Below are 13,697 nucleotides of genomic sequence, written 5' to 3'. Positions count from 1 at the left end.
TGTCATCTGCAAACAGTGACAGTTTTACTTCTCTTCCAATTTGGATGCTTTTTTTTTTTTCTTGTCTGATTGCTGTGGCTAGGACTTCCAGTACTACATTAAACAAAAAAGTGGCAAGAGTGAGAATCCTTGTTTGTTCCAGATTTTAAAGGAAAGGCTTTCCACCTTTTTTTTTTTTTAAAGGAACTCCTTTATTTTTGGCTGTGTTGGGTCTTCGTTTCTGTGCAAGGGCTTTCTCCAGTGGCAGCAGGTGGGGGTCACTCTTCATTGCGGTGCGTGGGCCTCTCACTATCGTGGCCTCTCTTGTTGTGGAGCATAGGCTCCAGACGCGCAGGCTCAGTAGTTGTGGCTCACGGGCCTAGTTGCTCCACGGCATGTGGGATCTTCCCAGACCAGGGCTTGAACCTGTGTCTCCTGCATTGGCACGCATATTCTCAACCACTGCGCCACCAGGGAAGCCCAGGCTTTCAGTTTTTCAGCATTGAGTATGATATTAGCTGTGGATTTGGCCTTTATTATGTTAAGATATGTTCCCTCTTTTTCAACTTAGGTGAGAGTTCTCATCATGATGGATGTTGAATTTTGTCAGATGCTTTTTCTGCGTCTGTTGAGATGATCATGTGATTTTTATCCTTCCTTTTGCTAATGTGGTTATCACATTGATTGATTTCCAAATATTGAACCATCCTTGCATCCCTCGAGTAAATCCCACTTGATCATGATGTATGAACCTTTTTATTTGTTGTTGGATTTGCTTTGCTCATATTTTTTGACAATTTTTGCATCTATATTCATCAACGATATTGCCCTGTAATTTTCTTTTTTTGTAATATCTTTGGTTTTGGTATCAAGGTTATGGTGGTGTTGTAGAATGAATTTGGGAGTGTTCCATCCTCTTCTATTTCTTGAAATAGTTTGAGAAGGATAGGTATTAGGTCTTCTTTATTTGTTTGGTAGAATTTACCTGTGATGCCATCCAGTCCTGGACTTTAGTTAGCTGGGAGTTCTTTTTATTACAAATTCAATTTCACTACTAGTGGTCAGTCTGTTCAAAGTGTCTGTTTCTTCTTGGCAGGTTGTATTTTTCTAGAAATTTGTCCATTTCTTCTAGGTTGTTCAATGTGTTGCCATATAACTGTTCATAGTATTCTCTTATGATTTTTTGTATCTCTGTGGAATCAATTGTTATTTTTGTTCTTTCATTTCCTATTTTACTTATTTGGGTCCTCTCTCTTTTCTTCTTGATAAGTTTGGCCAAAGGTTTATCAATGTTGTTTATCTTTTCAAAAAACCAGCTCTTGGCTTCATTGATCTTTTCTATTAAGTCCAACTGGTCTGTTGTGTCATTTAAGACCACTGTTGCTTTATTGATTTTATTTCTGGATGATCTGTCCATTGATATAAGTGGGGTGGTAGAGTCCCCTACTATTATTGTATTATTGTCAATTTCCGCCTTTATGTCTGCTAGTATTTGTTTTACATATTTAGGTGCTCCTATATTAGGTGCACATATGTTAATGAGTGTAATATCTGCTTCTTATATTGACCCTTTATCATTATATAATGCCCTCCTTTGTCTTTTGTTATAGCCTCTGTTTTAAACTCTATTTTGTCTGATATGAGTATTCCTACCCCTGCCTTCTTGTCATTTCTGTTTGCATGAAATATCTTTTTCCATCTCTTCACTTTCAGTCTATGTGTGTCTTTAGCTCTGAAGTGAGTCTTTAGAAGGCAGCATATAGAAGAGTCTTGCTTTTTTATCCAATTAACCACTCTATGTCTTTTGATTGGAGCATTGAGTCCATTGACATTTAAAGTAATTATTAATAAGTATATACTTATTGCCATTTTATTGCTTGAATTCTGGTTGTTTTTGTAGCTCTACTCTATTCATGTCTTTTTTGTTTGTTTCTTTCTTTCTTTCTTCCCTTGTGGTTTGATGATTTTCTTTAGTAGTATGCTTGTGTTTCTCTCCTTTTAGTTTTTGTGTATCTATTGTACATTTTTGATTTGTGGTTATCATGGGGTTTGTGTACGCTGACCTATAACTATATCTATTTGTTTTAAACTGATAGTCATTTAAGTTCAACTACATTCTAAAAGACCTACTTTTTTACTCCCCTCCTTCACATTTTGTGGTTTTGATGTCATATTTTACATCTTCATGTTTATCCCTTAACTGCTTATTGTGGTTATAGTTGCTTTTACAATTTTTTGTCTTTTAATCTTCATACTGGTTCATTTAAGTGGTTGACCCTCAGTCCTAACTATGTATTTGCCTTTCTTAGTGGGATTTTCCCTTTCTTATTGCTTCTTACTTCTTTTCCACTTACAGAAGACCCTTTAACATTTATTTTAGGGTAGGTTTAGCATTGATCAACTCTTTTAGTTTTGGTTTGTCTGAGAAGTTGTCTCCTTTTCCATTCTCATGATTAACTTGCTGAGTAGGGTATCCTAGGTTGCATGTTTTTCCCTTTCAGAACTTTAACACACAGCTCTCAGACATGAGTGGTTTTGTTTTTTTTTTTTAAGTATTTGTTTATTTATTTATTTATGGCTGTGTTGGGTTTTCGTTTCTGTGTGAGGGCTTTCTCTAGTTGTGGCAAGCGGGGGCCACTCTTCATCGTGGTGCGCGGGCCTCTCACTATCGCGGCCTCTCTTGTTGTGGAGCACAGGCTCCAGACGCGCAGGCTCAGTAGTTGTGGCTCACGGGCCCAGTTGCCCCGCGGCATGTGGGATCTTCCCAGACCAGGGCTTGAACCCGTGTCCCCTGCATTGGCAGGCAGATTCTCAACCACTGCGCCACCAGGGAAGCCCCCCTTTCAGCACTTTAAATATACGATGCCACTTCCATCTGCCTGCAAAGTTTCTGCAGAGAAATCAGCTGATAGCCTTCTGGAGATCCCCTTGTATATGGCTCTGTTTTTCTCTTACTGCTTTTAGAATTATCTCTTTAACTTTTGTCATTTTAATTATTATTTTGTTGGTGTGGGTCTGTTTGGATTCATCTTGTTTGGGACACTCTATGCTTCCTATGATACCTGGATGTCTGTTTCCTTCTTGAAGTTTGAGAAGGTTTCAGCCATAATTTCCTCAAATACATTTTTGACCCCCTTCTCTCTCTCGCTTTTCCTTCTGGGACCCCTATAATGCAAATGTTGGTACACTTGATGTTATCCTAGAAATCTCTTAGACTGTTCTCAGTTTTTATTTGCTTTTTTTTTTTTTTTTGGCTGTTCTGATTGGGTTATTTCCATTATTGTATCTTCCAAATCACTTGTGTGTTTTTCTGTGTCACTTAGTCTGCTATTCATTCCTTCTAGTGTGTTTTTCACTTCAGTTATTGTATTCTTCAGTTCTGGCTCATTCTTTTTTATATTTTCCAGTTCCTTGATTCTCACTGTTTCCATCTATTCTTTTCCATAATTCAGTTAGCTTTCTTATTACTAATGCTTTGAATTCTTTATCTGATAAATTGTTTCTTTCTGTCTCATTATTTTTTCGGGGGTTTTCTCTTGCTCTTTCAATTGAGATCAGTTCCTCTGTCTTTTCATTTTGCTTAACTTACTCTGTCTCTATGAATTTAGGTGAAACAGTTACCTGTTGCAGTCTTGAAGGGGTATCCTTATGTAGGAGCATCCTTATGCAGTCTGCATGTGCCCAGTGCCTTTGGTGGGACAGCTAGATTTGACATGAACAGGAGTCACATTTTTCCTCAATGTGTGCTGGCAGCTATCACCTTGGTAGGAGGTGGGGCAGGAGATGGAGGGAGTAGGGCCAGAGCCAAGTGTGAGGCAGGGATTCCCCTCTGCTCAGTGGCCATCACCACCCTACTGGGGGCAGGGGTGAATCCCAAGTTGATTCAGGTCCTTCAAGAAGCAGACCCCAAGATGAGATTAACTGTGCAAGGATTTTGTTAGGAGAAATGCCAGTGTGAGAAAACATAAGAAGGGAGCTGTATAAGGCTGGGACAGCTGTCAAATGACAGGGCAAGTCTGAGAGAAGCTTGGGTGGAAGTGTCCTAGGCTGCCTTGCCCAAGGCTGTTCTTGTCTAAGGAAGGCTCAGCAGAGTCATCAGAGAGTCCTCAAACCAAAGTTAGCCACTAGAGGAGTCTTGTGTCTTCCAGGAACGAGTCCACCTCAGTATTCTTGCTACACACAGTGACTGCTGGGAAAAGCCTGTGGGAGGAGTGGTCTTGGCACAGCTCAGTGATGGATTTCATAGTGCAGTAGCTGGAGCCATTGATCACTTATGCTCCCTCTGGTTGGAGGGCCATGAGGCACAGTCTCATGGCTGCCACAGTTCACCCCTTGAGCTGCACAGATTTACTTTTCCAGATAGTTTTGGGGAGCAGTGCTTCCATGGTTCCCAGGGACCTCTCTTACTGAGGGGAAACTAACAAGAAGGAGGCTAGAGGAATGAACTACAGCCCCTGTCACTGTAGTTGAAGTTGATCTCAGGGCTGCAACTCATCCTCTCAGTCCTCCAATATCCATTCTGAATTCCCTTCACCCTCAGAGGTTACCTCATCAGGTGTTGGTAGCTTAGCTGGTTGTGCAACTCACCTCCCTGAAGTGCCTGAACCCTTGATAGTCATACTCTTCCTTAGGTCAGTGTTGCTGCACATGTCTGTTCTGTTATCATGGGGCCAAGGAATGCCAGGAGGCCCCAGATTGGATCTCCTGGGTTCAGTTCATATTCCTCCCTGCTACCGTTATGTAAAAGCAGCCTGACCTCCTTCTGCTGATCAGGATCAATTACCTTTACCAGTGAAACTGTCCCCTTTACTTGCTGGTCCCTGGCACAAGAAGTCCAATGTGCCCCGCAGCAATTTGTAATTCAGTGAGACCCTTGCAGTATCACCTGGCAAGAATCTGCTTTATTTGAGATCAGAACCTATAATACTGAAGAGTGCAGAGTTACAGGGACAGAAGCACAAAATCCTCCAATAGGTCAGTGGGGCCACTCCTATTTATAACCCTTGATTCCCAGATCCATCTACTCTTTCCATTGGGAACAGAGCACCATACATAGGTCTCTGAATTGATATGAGTATACTGTGTCCTGAAGGATAGCACCCAATTCTTTCAGAGTGTTTTCTCCAAGCTAACACTTCAGCTGCACCTTCAAGAATGTCTTTCCAAAAGCTGCCTCTGGATGGTGCAAAGTGTGATACAACCAGTAGATCCCATGGGCTCACCCCTGCACCTCCCTAACGGTAAAGCAAGTCCCTGGTCAAATGCTATGCTATGTGAGATTCCATGCCTGTAGGTCAAGCATTCCATAACCCCAAATAGTGTTGTAACTGAGGCTTTGCAGGCAGGAAAGGCAAACTCATACTTGGAATATTCATTCCTGTGACAATGAAGCATTCATCATCAGGGGCCTGATGTAGTCAATCAGCTGGGCATCAAGTAGCCAGTTGGTCTCCTCAAGAAATAGTGCCATACCAAGCACTCAGTGTTGATCTCTATTGCTGACAAGTTGAATCAATCTTGGGAAGTGGGAGTCTATAATATTGGACAATACATGGCCTCCATCTTTGCTACCATACCCATTCTATTCAGGTGCCCATCATGCCAGTTCTGGGCTGGTAACCAATTGCTAGATTGTCATCAGTACACCAGTGTTCCTGTGAGGTATCTCACTGTTGCTTTAACTTGCACTTCTCTGATAACTAATGAGTTTGAGCATCTCTTCACATATAAGTTAGCTGTTTGTTTTCCTCTTCTATAAATTGCTTTTTCATATGCTTGGTTCATTTGTCTGTTGGGTTCTCTGCCTTCTTATAACTCTACAAATCCCTTGTAGGATCTAGATATTAGTCTTGTGTTGGTTTTAAACATTGCAATTATCATTTCCCAACATATCATCTGGATTAATTTGTCTTTGATGTCCTCTATTTAACAGATATTTTCATTTTGATGCAATAAGTACAACAGTTATTTTGTTGAATGATTTACATTTTGGGGATCCTATTTTTTTAAAGATTTATTATTTATTTATTTATTTAATTTATTTTTGGCTGTGTCGGGTCTTATTTGCAGCACACGGGATCTTCATTGAGGCATGCGGGATCTTTCATTGCGGCACACAGGCTCTTCATTGTGGCACGCAGTCTTCTCTCTAGTTGTGGCCTGCAGGCTCCAAGGCACATGGCCTCTGTAGTTGTGGTGCGGGGGTTCCAGAGTGCATGGACTCTGTAGTTTGTGGCACATGGGCTCTCTCATTGAGGCACACAAGCTCAGTAGTTGTGGCACGTGGGCCTAGTTGCCCCATGGCATGTGGGATCCTAGTTCCCCAATCAGGGATCGAAACCGTGTCCCCTGAATTGTCAGGCGGATTCTTTACCACTGGACTACCAGGGAAGTCCCTGGAGATCCTATTGAAGAAGACTTTTCACACTCCTAAGTCACAAAGATATTCTCCCACATTTTTTTCTTTTTTTCTTTATAATTTCATAGTTCACATTGTTTATTCGTCCATCTGGAGTGTACATTTGTACATGGTAAGATATAAAGATTGATTTTTTCTTTTTCTCCCTGTAGTGAACTAGTTTCTCCAACATCATCTACAGAATAGTTCATGCTTTCTCCATTGGGTGGTGATGCCAGCGCTATCATATAGCAAGTCGCCATATGTATGTCCCCATATATATGCACGTCTGTCTTTGAGTTTTCTCTTTTGTTTCACTGGTCTATTTTTCTGTTCCTATAACTGTACTTCTTAAATTCCATTGGCTTTTTTGTATGTCTTATTCTGTGGTAGGTATTGAAGAACTGCTCCTTTTTCTGATTTCCCCACATGCCTTTGGAGCAGCTGTACTGGCAGCACAGACTAGCTGGAATAACGATGGTGAAACACTTGTCCCTAGAATAAATTGATAGAAATAAAGAGTTAAGAAACAGGCAAAACGCTGTGACTGAATGGAACATATTCTTGGAAGAAATGAAAGAGAAAAGGAAGAGGAGGGGGTGGAGGAGGAGAAAAAGAAGCAAGCAGCCACATCTTTTGGGAAGAAAGAATTTGAAGAAGAATTTAAATTATTTAGGAGGAAAAGACCACAAACTATTAGTGAAAATGACAGTCCAAAAGAAGTACATGACGTGATAAGAACATAAATTTCTCTCAAGAGATTTCAGCAGGATTCTGGGAAAATGATAACAGCAGCAGTATAAAATTTAAATCCAAATCCCCATGTAAAAACAGGCAGAACAACTAAATTGTAAAACCAAAATCCCACAGACAACATTTACAACAAAACTATGTGACAAGGTATCCCCATAAATCCCAAAATACAAGTGCATGGTGACAGACCACCAATAGCCCCAAGAACTCCATGGTTTCAGTTTCTATGCTAGAGAAAGCAGAGAGGATCAGTCAAACCTGAGAGGAGGAGAAACTCAAAGTATCCAACAGATATTTACTGGAAAGTGTGGCCACACCGAAACTGGGAGGGGTTTTGTCCAGTATAATAGTGGATGAGAGCGAGGGGCTCCCAGTAAAATCTGAAGGGGCTGGAATAGCTCTGTGAGGCTTCTCTCCAACACAGAGCCTCACACTGAGGAGATACTGATAGAAATGGAACAATCAAAATTGTACAGGATAAGGAATTCTACTTCCAGAGGCAGAATAAAGGAACCAGGTTTATCCTCTCACCTGAAACAAACAAAGAATAGACAAAATAGGTGAAACAATGGTTTTTCAAAACACTGAGCATCAGACAATAAAGGACAGTCATCCCTGACTGATGGGAAACAAACAAGGTAAGCCCTGTGGTTAACTCAGCTTCCTGCCGCATGAGGATTTCTAGCCTCAGTGCAGGGAATGGGAGCCAAGGTAGAACCCATATTTTACACTGAAAAGACAGAGCTGAGAGTCCTGGAAGATTGAGGTAAGCAGAGTACTAGAGAAAAGAGATTCACAGAGGAAAAATTCAGAGACCTACAGAGGGTTATGCTTGAGAATTCAGCAGAGTAATAATCAGAGCAGGTGTGTGAGGTAACAATCTGAGGCTGAGGAAAGAACCACCAGAAGGGATTAGAGGAAGAGTATGTGGCACTCACACAGGGCCAGAAATAGCTCCTGTGCTCACCAGTCAGGCTGAAAAACCTCATAATTCATAGGATATTGGGTAGAGAACTCAGAATGCTCTTGTCTCAGTACTGGGGGGAAAAAATTAGCCTTACACTAAACACAGCTCTGATGCTGCCTAACAGATTTTTTTTTCTGCCTAACAAATTTTAAAAGCAATAACTGAGAGGATCAAGCAGAGGAGGTGGCCAAGGTGGCAGAGTAGGAGGACCCTGAGCTCACCTCCTCCCACAGACACACCAACATTACAACTACTTACAGACCAACTATAGCTGAGAATGACCTGAAAACTAGCAGAAAAGATTTTCCACAACTGAAGTAACCATAACAATTCTGGTAACAGAGGTGGAGATGGAGTATAGTCAAGACCCACACCCCTGGGAAGGCAGCTCACAAATGGGAAGATAAGCACAATCGCAGGGGTTCTCCCCAAAGAGAGAGGGATCCGGGCCTCAATCAGGCTTCCCAGCTAGGGGGTCCTACACCAGGAAGATGACTCCCAGAACATCTAGCTTTGAAGGCCAGTGGGACTTACGTTTGGGAGAGCCAGAGGGCTGCAGGAAACAGAGACTCCACTCTTAAACTGTACACACAAACTCTCACACTCTCTAAGACTCAGCACAGAGGCAGTAGTTTGAAACAACACTGGGTCAGACTGACTTGCTGATTTTGGATATCCTCCTGGAGAAGCAGGAGGCAATTGGGACTCCCCTTATGGACATAGATGCTTGGCAGCAGCCATTTGGGGGAGCTCATCTACCACAAGGATACAGGTGCTAGCAAGTGCCATATTGGAGTACTCCCTCTAGCCTACGAGTGCTAGGGGCTTGCCTGCTCACCAAAGGCCCAGCAGCAGTCCTGGGCCTCCCCAGCCACCCAAGACCAAGACCTTCTAATCATTGGGCCTGCACCAGTTCCAGCCTACTCAGGCCCACAGCCAGCTGCCCCAGGACCTGGCCCACCTCCCAGCAGGTGAGCACCAATCCCAAAACCCCTGGGCCCTGTGGCCAGCCACATCAGGGTCCAACCCTGCACAGCAGTGGGCCAGCACCAGCCCTAGGACACCACCACCCCCAGATTATGCACCCAGCCAAAGCAGGACCCAGCCAAGCCTGCCCCACAGAAGGCCAGTACCATCCTGGGACACCCTGGGACACACAGCCAACCATACCAGGACAGCCCCACCTACCAGTGTACCCACACTAGTCAGCCCCATCACAACAGAAGGGCTCATGCAGCCCACATAGCTGGCACCCCTAGAGCCTATAGCTCTGGTGACCAGAGGGGAATGTGCTGCTGGGTCCCAAAGGACGTCCCCTACATAAGACCACTTCTCCAAGATCAGTAAACATAACCAACCTATCTAATACAAAGAAGTATTAGGCAATACACAGAAAATTAGGCAAAATTAGGAGACAATTTGACATATTCCTCTGAGGAAATAGAAGAATATGTTCCAAATGAAGGAACAAAACAAAACCCTGGAGGAAGAACTAAGCAAACTGGAGATAAGCAATCTAACCAATAAAGAGTTGAAGGTAATGAACATAAAGAGGCTAAACAGACGTGGGAGAGGAATGGATGAACACAGTGAAAAGTTTAACAAAGAGTTAAAAAATATAAAGAAGAATGAAATAGAGCTGAAGAATACAGTAAGTGAAATAAAAAACACACTACAAGGAATTGACACTAGATTAGATGATAAAAAAGGAACGGATCAGTGAACTGGAAGACAGAGTAGTGGAAATCACCCAAGCAGAACGGAAGAAAGAAAAAGAATTTTTGTTTAAATTAGGATAGTTTTAAGAGGCCTCTGGGACAACATAAAGCATACTAACATTAGCATTATAGGAGTCCAAGAAGGAGAAGAGAGAGAAAGGGGCAGAGAAATTATTTGAAGAAATAATAACTGAAACATCCCTAACCTAGGAAAGAAAACAGACGTCCAGGTCTAAGAATCACAATGAGTCCCAAGCAAGATGAACACAAAGGAGTCTACACATTATGATAAAAATTTTAAATTAAAGAAAAAGAATATTAAAAGCAGCAAGAGAAAAGCAACTAGTTACATACATGTGAACTCCAATAAGGTTATCAGCTGACTTTTCAGCAGAAACTTTACAGGCCAGAAGGGAGTGGCACGATATAGTCAACGCAATAATAGAAAAAAAAAACTACATTCATGAGGTTAAGGGAAACATCCTGCAATCCTGACTTTAAATTGGAAGTATCAGTGTGAATGCATGAGGTGTTTTGTCATGTGTGTGTATGTGTGCCCACTTTTCCTAGCTCTGTCCATTGAAGAGGCCTAGAAACAATGACCAATCCAATTATAATTAACAACCTTTGTACCCAGATTATGGTCTTGAGATACATTGTCTCATTAAAAGAAACAAGGGCTTTTGGGGGGAAAAGATTCATTTCATGCCTGAGGCAGAAAAAAGGTACAAGACGAGTCTGGAATATATTTTCACACCGGATAGCAAGGAAAGAGTCATGTCAAAATGATTCAGTAGTAGGGGTTTCTACTAGCAAAAATGGGACACTCTTCACTTTCTAAGGCATAAGTGCAACTGATTGAAACTCATTTAATATGTTTTAGTCCATAGGTTTTTAAAACTGATTGACCAGTTTTGGACTGTGATAGGGATTCAAGTCACTATCTGAAGACTTGTAAGAGAAAGAATCAAACATTTATCCTATATTTCCCATACACAATTGCACTATTGTTTACTGGCTATAAAAATAGCATTGTTATAAAAGGTATTCCAATTAATAAATGAAAAAAAAGTTATTGAATTAGCATATCACTATTTTTCAACTCCCAATAAATTATTGGATCTAGACATTGGGCATCAAATGCTGCTAATATCACAAAAAGAATGAAAACCAGACATTGTGCACCTGCTGATGAAGGAACACAGCACCACCTATGGTCTTTTCCAAGGAATTTTACCTAAGTCTGATAAAGCATCTGGCTCCAGCTGCCAACTTGCAGGAAAAACAGAGGATAGAGGGCATGTTGAACTGCACCAAAAGCAAAATCCAGACTGTGGGAAACCACACACCAAAAGTCCTGGAATCTCCATCTGAAAAAGTGTAAAGGAAAGAAAAAATGAAGTGAAATCCTGAAGATTAAAAGCCCCTTAAAGACATAACAATTTTTTGAATGGACAAGACTCAACTACAGTATGTAGGATTGCCCACAGGTGAAAAACTACAAAGAAACACAAGAAAGTGATTACTATGAAGACAGGATAATGGATACTTTTGGAAGAAGGGAGGATATTGAGATCAGAGTGGAGCCATGGAGGGACTTCCGGAGTAAATGGCAAAGTTCTAGTCATCTGGGTGACCTGGAATATAGTTATAAGGATGTTCACCTAACAATAATTCAGTTACTATACATTTGTCTTGTGAAGTATTCTGATTCTGTGTTTGATTTTATAATTTTATTTTATTAAAATGACCTAAAGGGGCTTCCCTGGTGGCGCAGTAGTTAAGAATCCACCTGCCAATGCAGGGGACACGGGTTCAAGCCCTGGTCCGGGAAGATCCCACATGCCGCGGAGCAACTAGGCCCGTGAGCCACAACTACTGAGCCTGCACTCTAGAACCCGTGAGCCACAACTACTGAGCCCACATGCCACAACTACTGAAGCCCACATGCCTAGAGCCCGTGCTCCGCAACAGGAGAAGCCACCGCAATGAGAAACCCGCGCACTGCAATGAAGAGTAGCCCCCACTTGCTGCAACTAGAGAAAGCCCGTGTGCAGCAATGAAGACCCAACACAGCCAAAAAAAATTAAAAATAAATAAAATAAATAAATTTATTTTAAAAAAAGACCTAAAGACCCCGTGATTACAGACTCCTTAATAGTAAGTCAGAGACAATCAAATAGTGAAGTTATAAATTGCCTGTTACATAAAAACCTTATAAATAAGAAATTAAACTTCAACCCAGTAGAAAATTAGGGAAAAGCAATGACCAGGAAGTCTACAGTAAAAGAAATACAAATAGATTTCAATATATGAAGACAGTCTTACCCATAAGATAATTAAAAGCTGCCCTGAAATACTATTTTTTATCTCTCAATGCCTATAAAGTTTAATAAAATAAGGTGTTGGAAAAGGTTTGGAGAAACAATCATTTTCACACATTGCTGGAAGCATACATCTGTATAGCCTCATCAGAGAACAGTTAAGCTGTACTTATTGAAATTATGAACTAATATACCCTGTGTCCAGTGATTCTATTACCAGGAATTTATCCTAGAGATCTAGTTGCACATGAGTGAAATGACATATATTTTCATTTGCATTGTGTTTATTTTCAAAGGATTGTGAAAAACCTAATGTCCATCAGAAGGGGCTGGTTTAATAAACTTAGATACATCCATACAATGGAATAATATGCTTCCATAAAAAATAAGGAAGACTTATATATGGACATGCAGTCACCTCCAAGATGTATATTTTAAGTGAGAAAAAGCATGGTAAAGAAGAAAATGCATGGATTGCCACTATCATTCTCAAAAGAGAGTAGAAAAAGAAATTCAACTATTGATTGACTCTAGGGAAAGCAACTGAGTGACTAAGAAACAGAGACAGGAAGAGATTTTTCATCGTATGCTACTTGTACTATTGGAATTGAATACTATGTGAATATATAAGCAATTCAAAAAAAAAACAACAAACCAAAGTTTGAATAAAAACAATTGAGTATCCCAACAGTGACTGATGAACACAGACTTATGATGAGAGTTCAGAAGTTTGATACAATTACTAGTGAAGAATTCAAGCAATCATCAGGAACTTCCTATCTTGGATTCAATAAGTCAATACATGGAGAAGTCCAAAATGGACAAAGGAAAGCAACTGAAATGCTTTGGAATCCTTTGATATTCTTCCCTAACCTTTCCTCTCCACATTTTATACATTAAAAATAAAGATAGTGGTCACATCAGTAATTCACAGCATTCTTTCTTGTTACCATTCTTTTATACACTTTTAGGAACTGATTTTGAATCTTCTTTATAATTTATACTAAAATTTAACTTACCAGATTTGTTAAATTCCCAGGATGGAGTCGATATTTTCTCCCAGGTGGTTTGGAGTAATTGGTAGTTGTTGATTTGGCAAGAATTGACACCTTTGCAATGTTAAGCTATCACATCCAGAATCCTAGACCATTTCCTCATTTATTTAAATATTAAATTATTTCCTTTAATATAGTTTTCAGTTTTTCTCTACTGAAGTCTTGTGCATTTTTGATAAATTATTTTCCAGAAATGTTTTCATTTTTCTTGTTGCTGTGTCTGTCACTTTTGCTTACTGTTTACTGCTGTTATAGAAAAAAAAATGCTATGATTTTTAAAGTTTTCTTTGAATCTGGTAAACTTTTGTTGACCTTGTTTATTTGTATGAATCTTTTTATTTTACTTTTTTTCTTCCTATATAGATGATCTAGATATAGATGGTCTGCAAATAATGTTTCCTTTCCAACCTTTATATCTATTTTCTTTTCTTTTTTTTAAAGATACAGCTGTCATTTTATTTCTGCTTATAGCATAAATATACACTCATTTGCTTAGGGCAAAGC

The sequence above is a fragment of the Balaenoptera borealis genome (genome assembly GCF_965194805.1).
Source record: "Balaenoptera borealis genome assembly, chromosome: 5".
Taxonomy (NCBI): Eukaryota; Metazoa; Chordata; class Mammalia; order Artiodactyla; family Balaenopteridae; genus Balaenoptera; species Balaenoptera borealis.
This window is presented reverse-complemented; position numbering follows the sequence as displayed.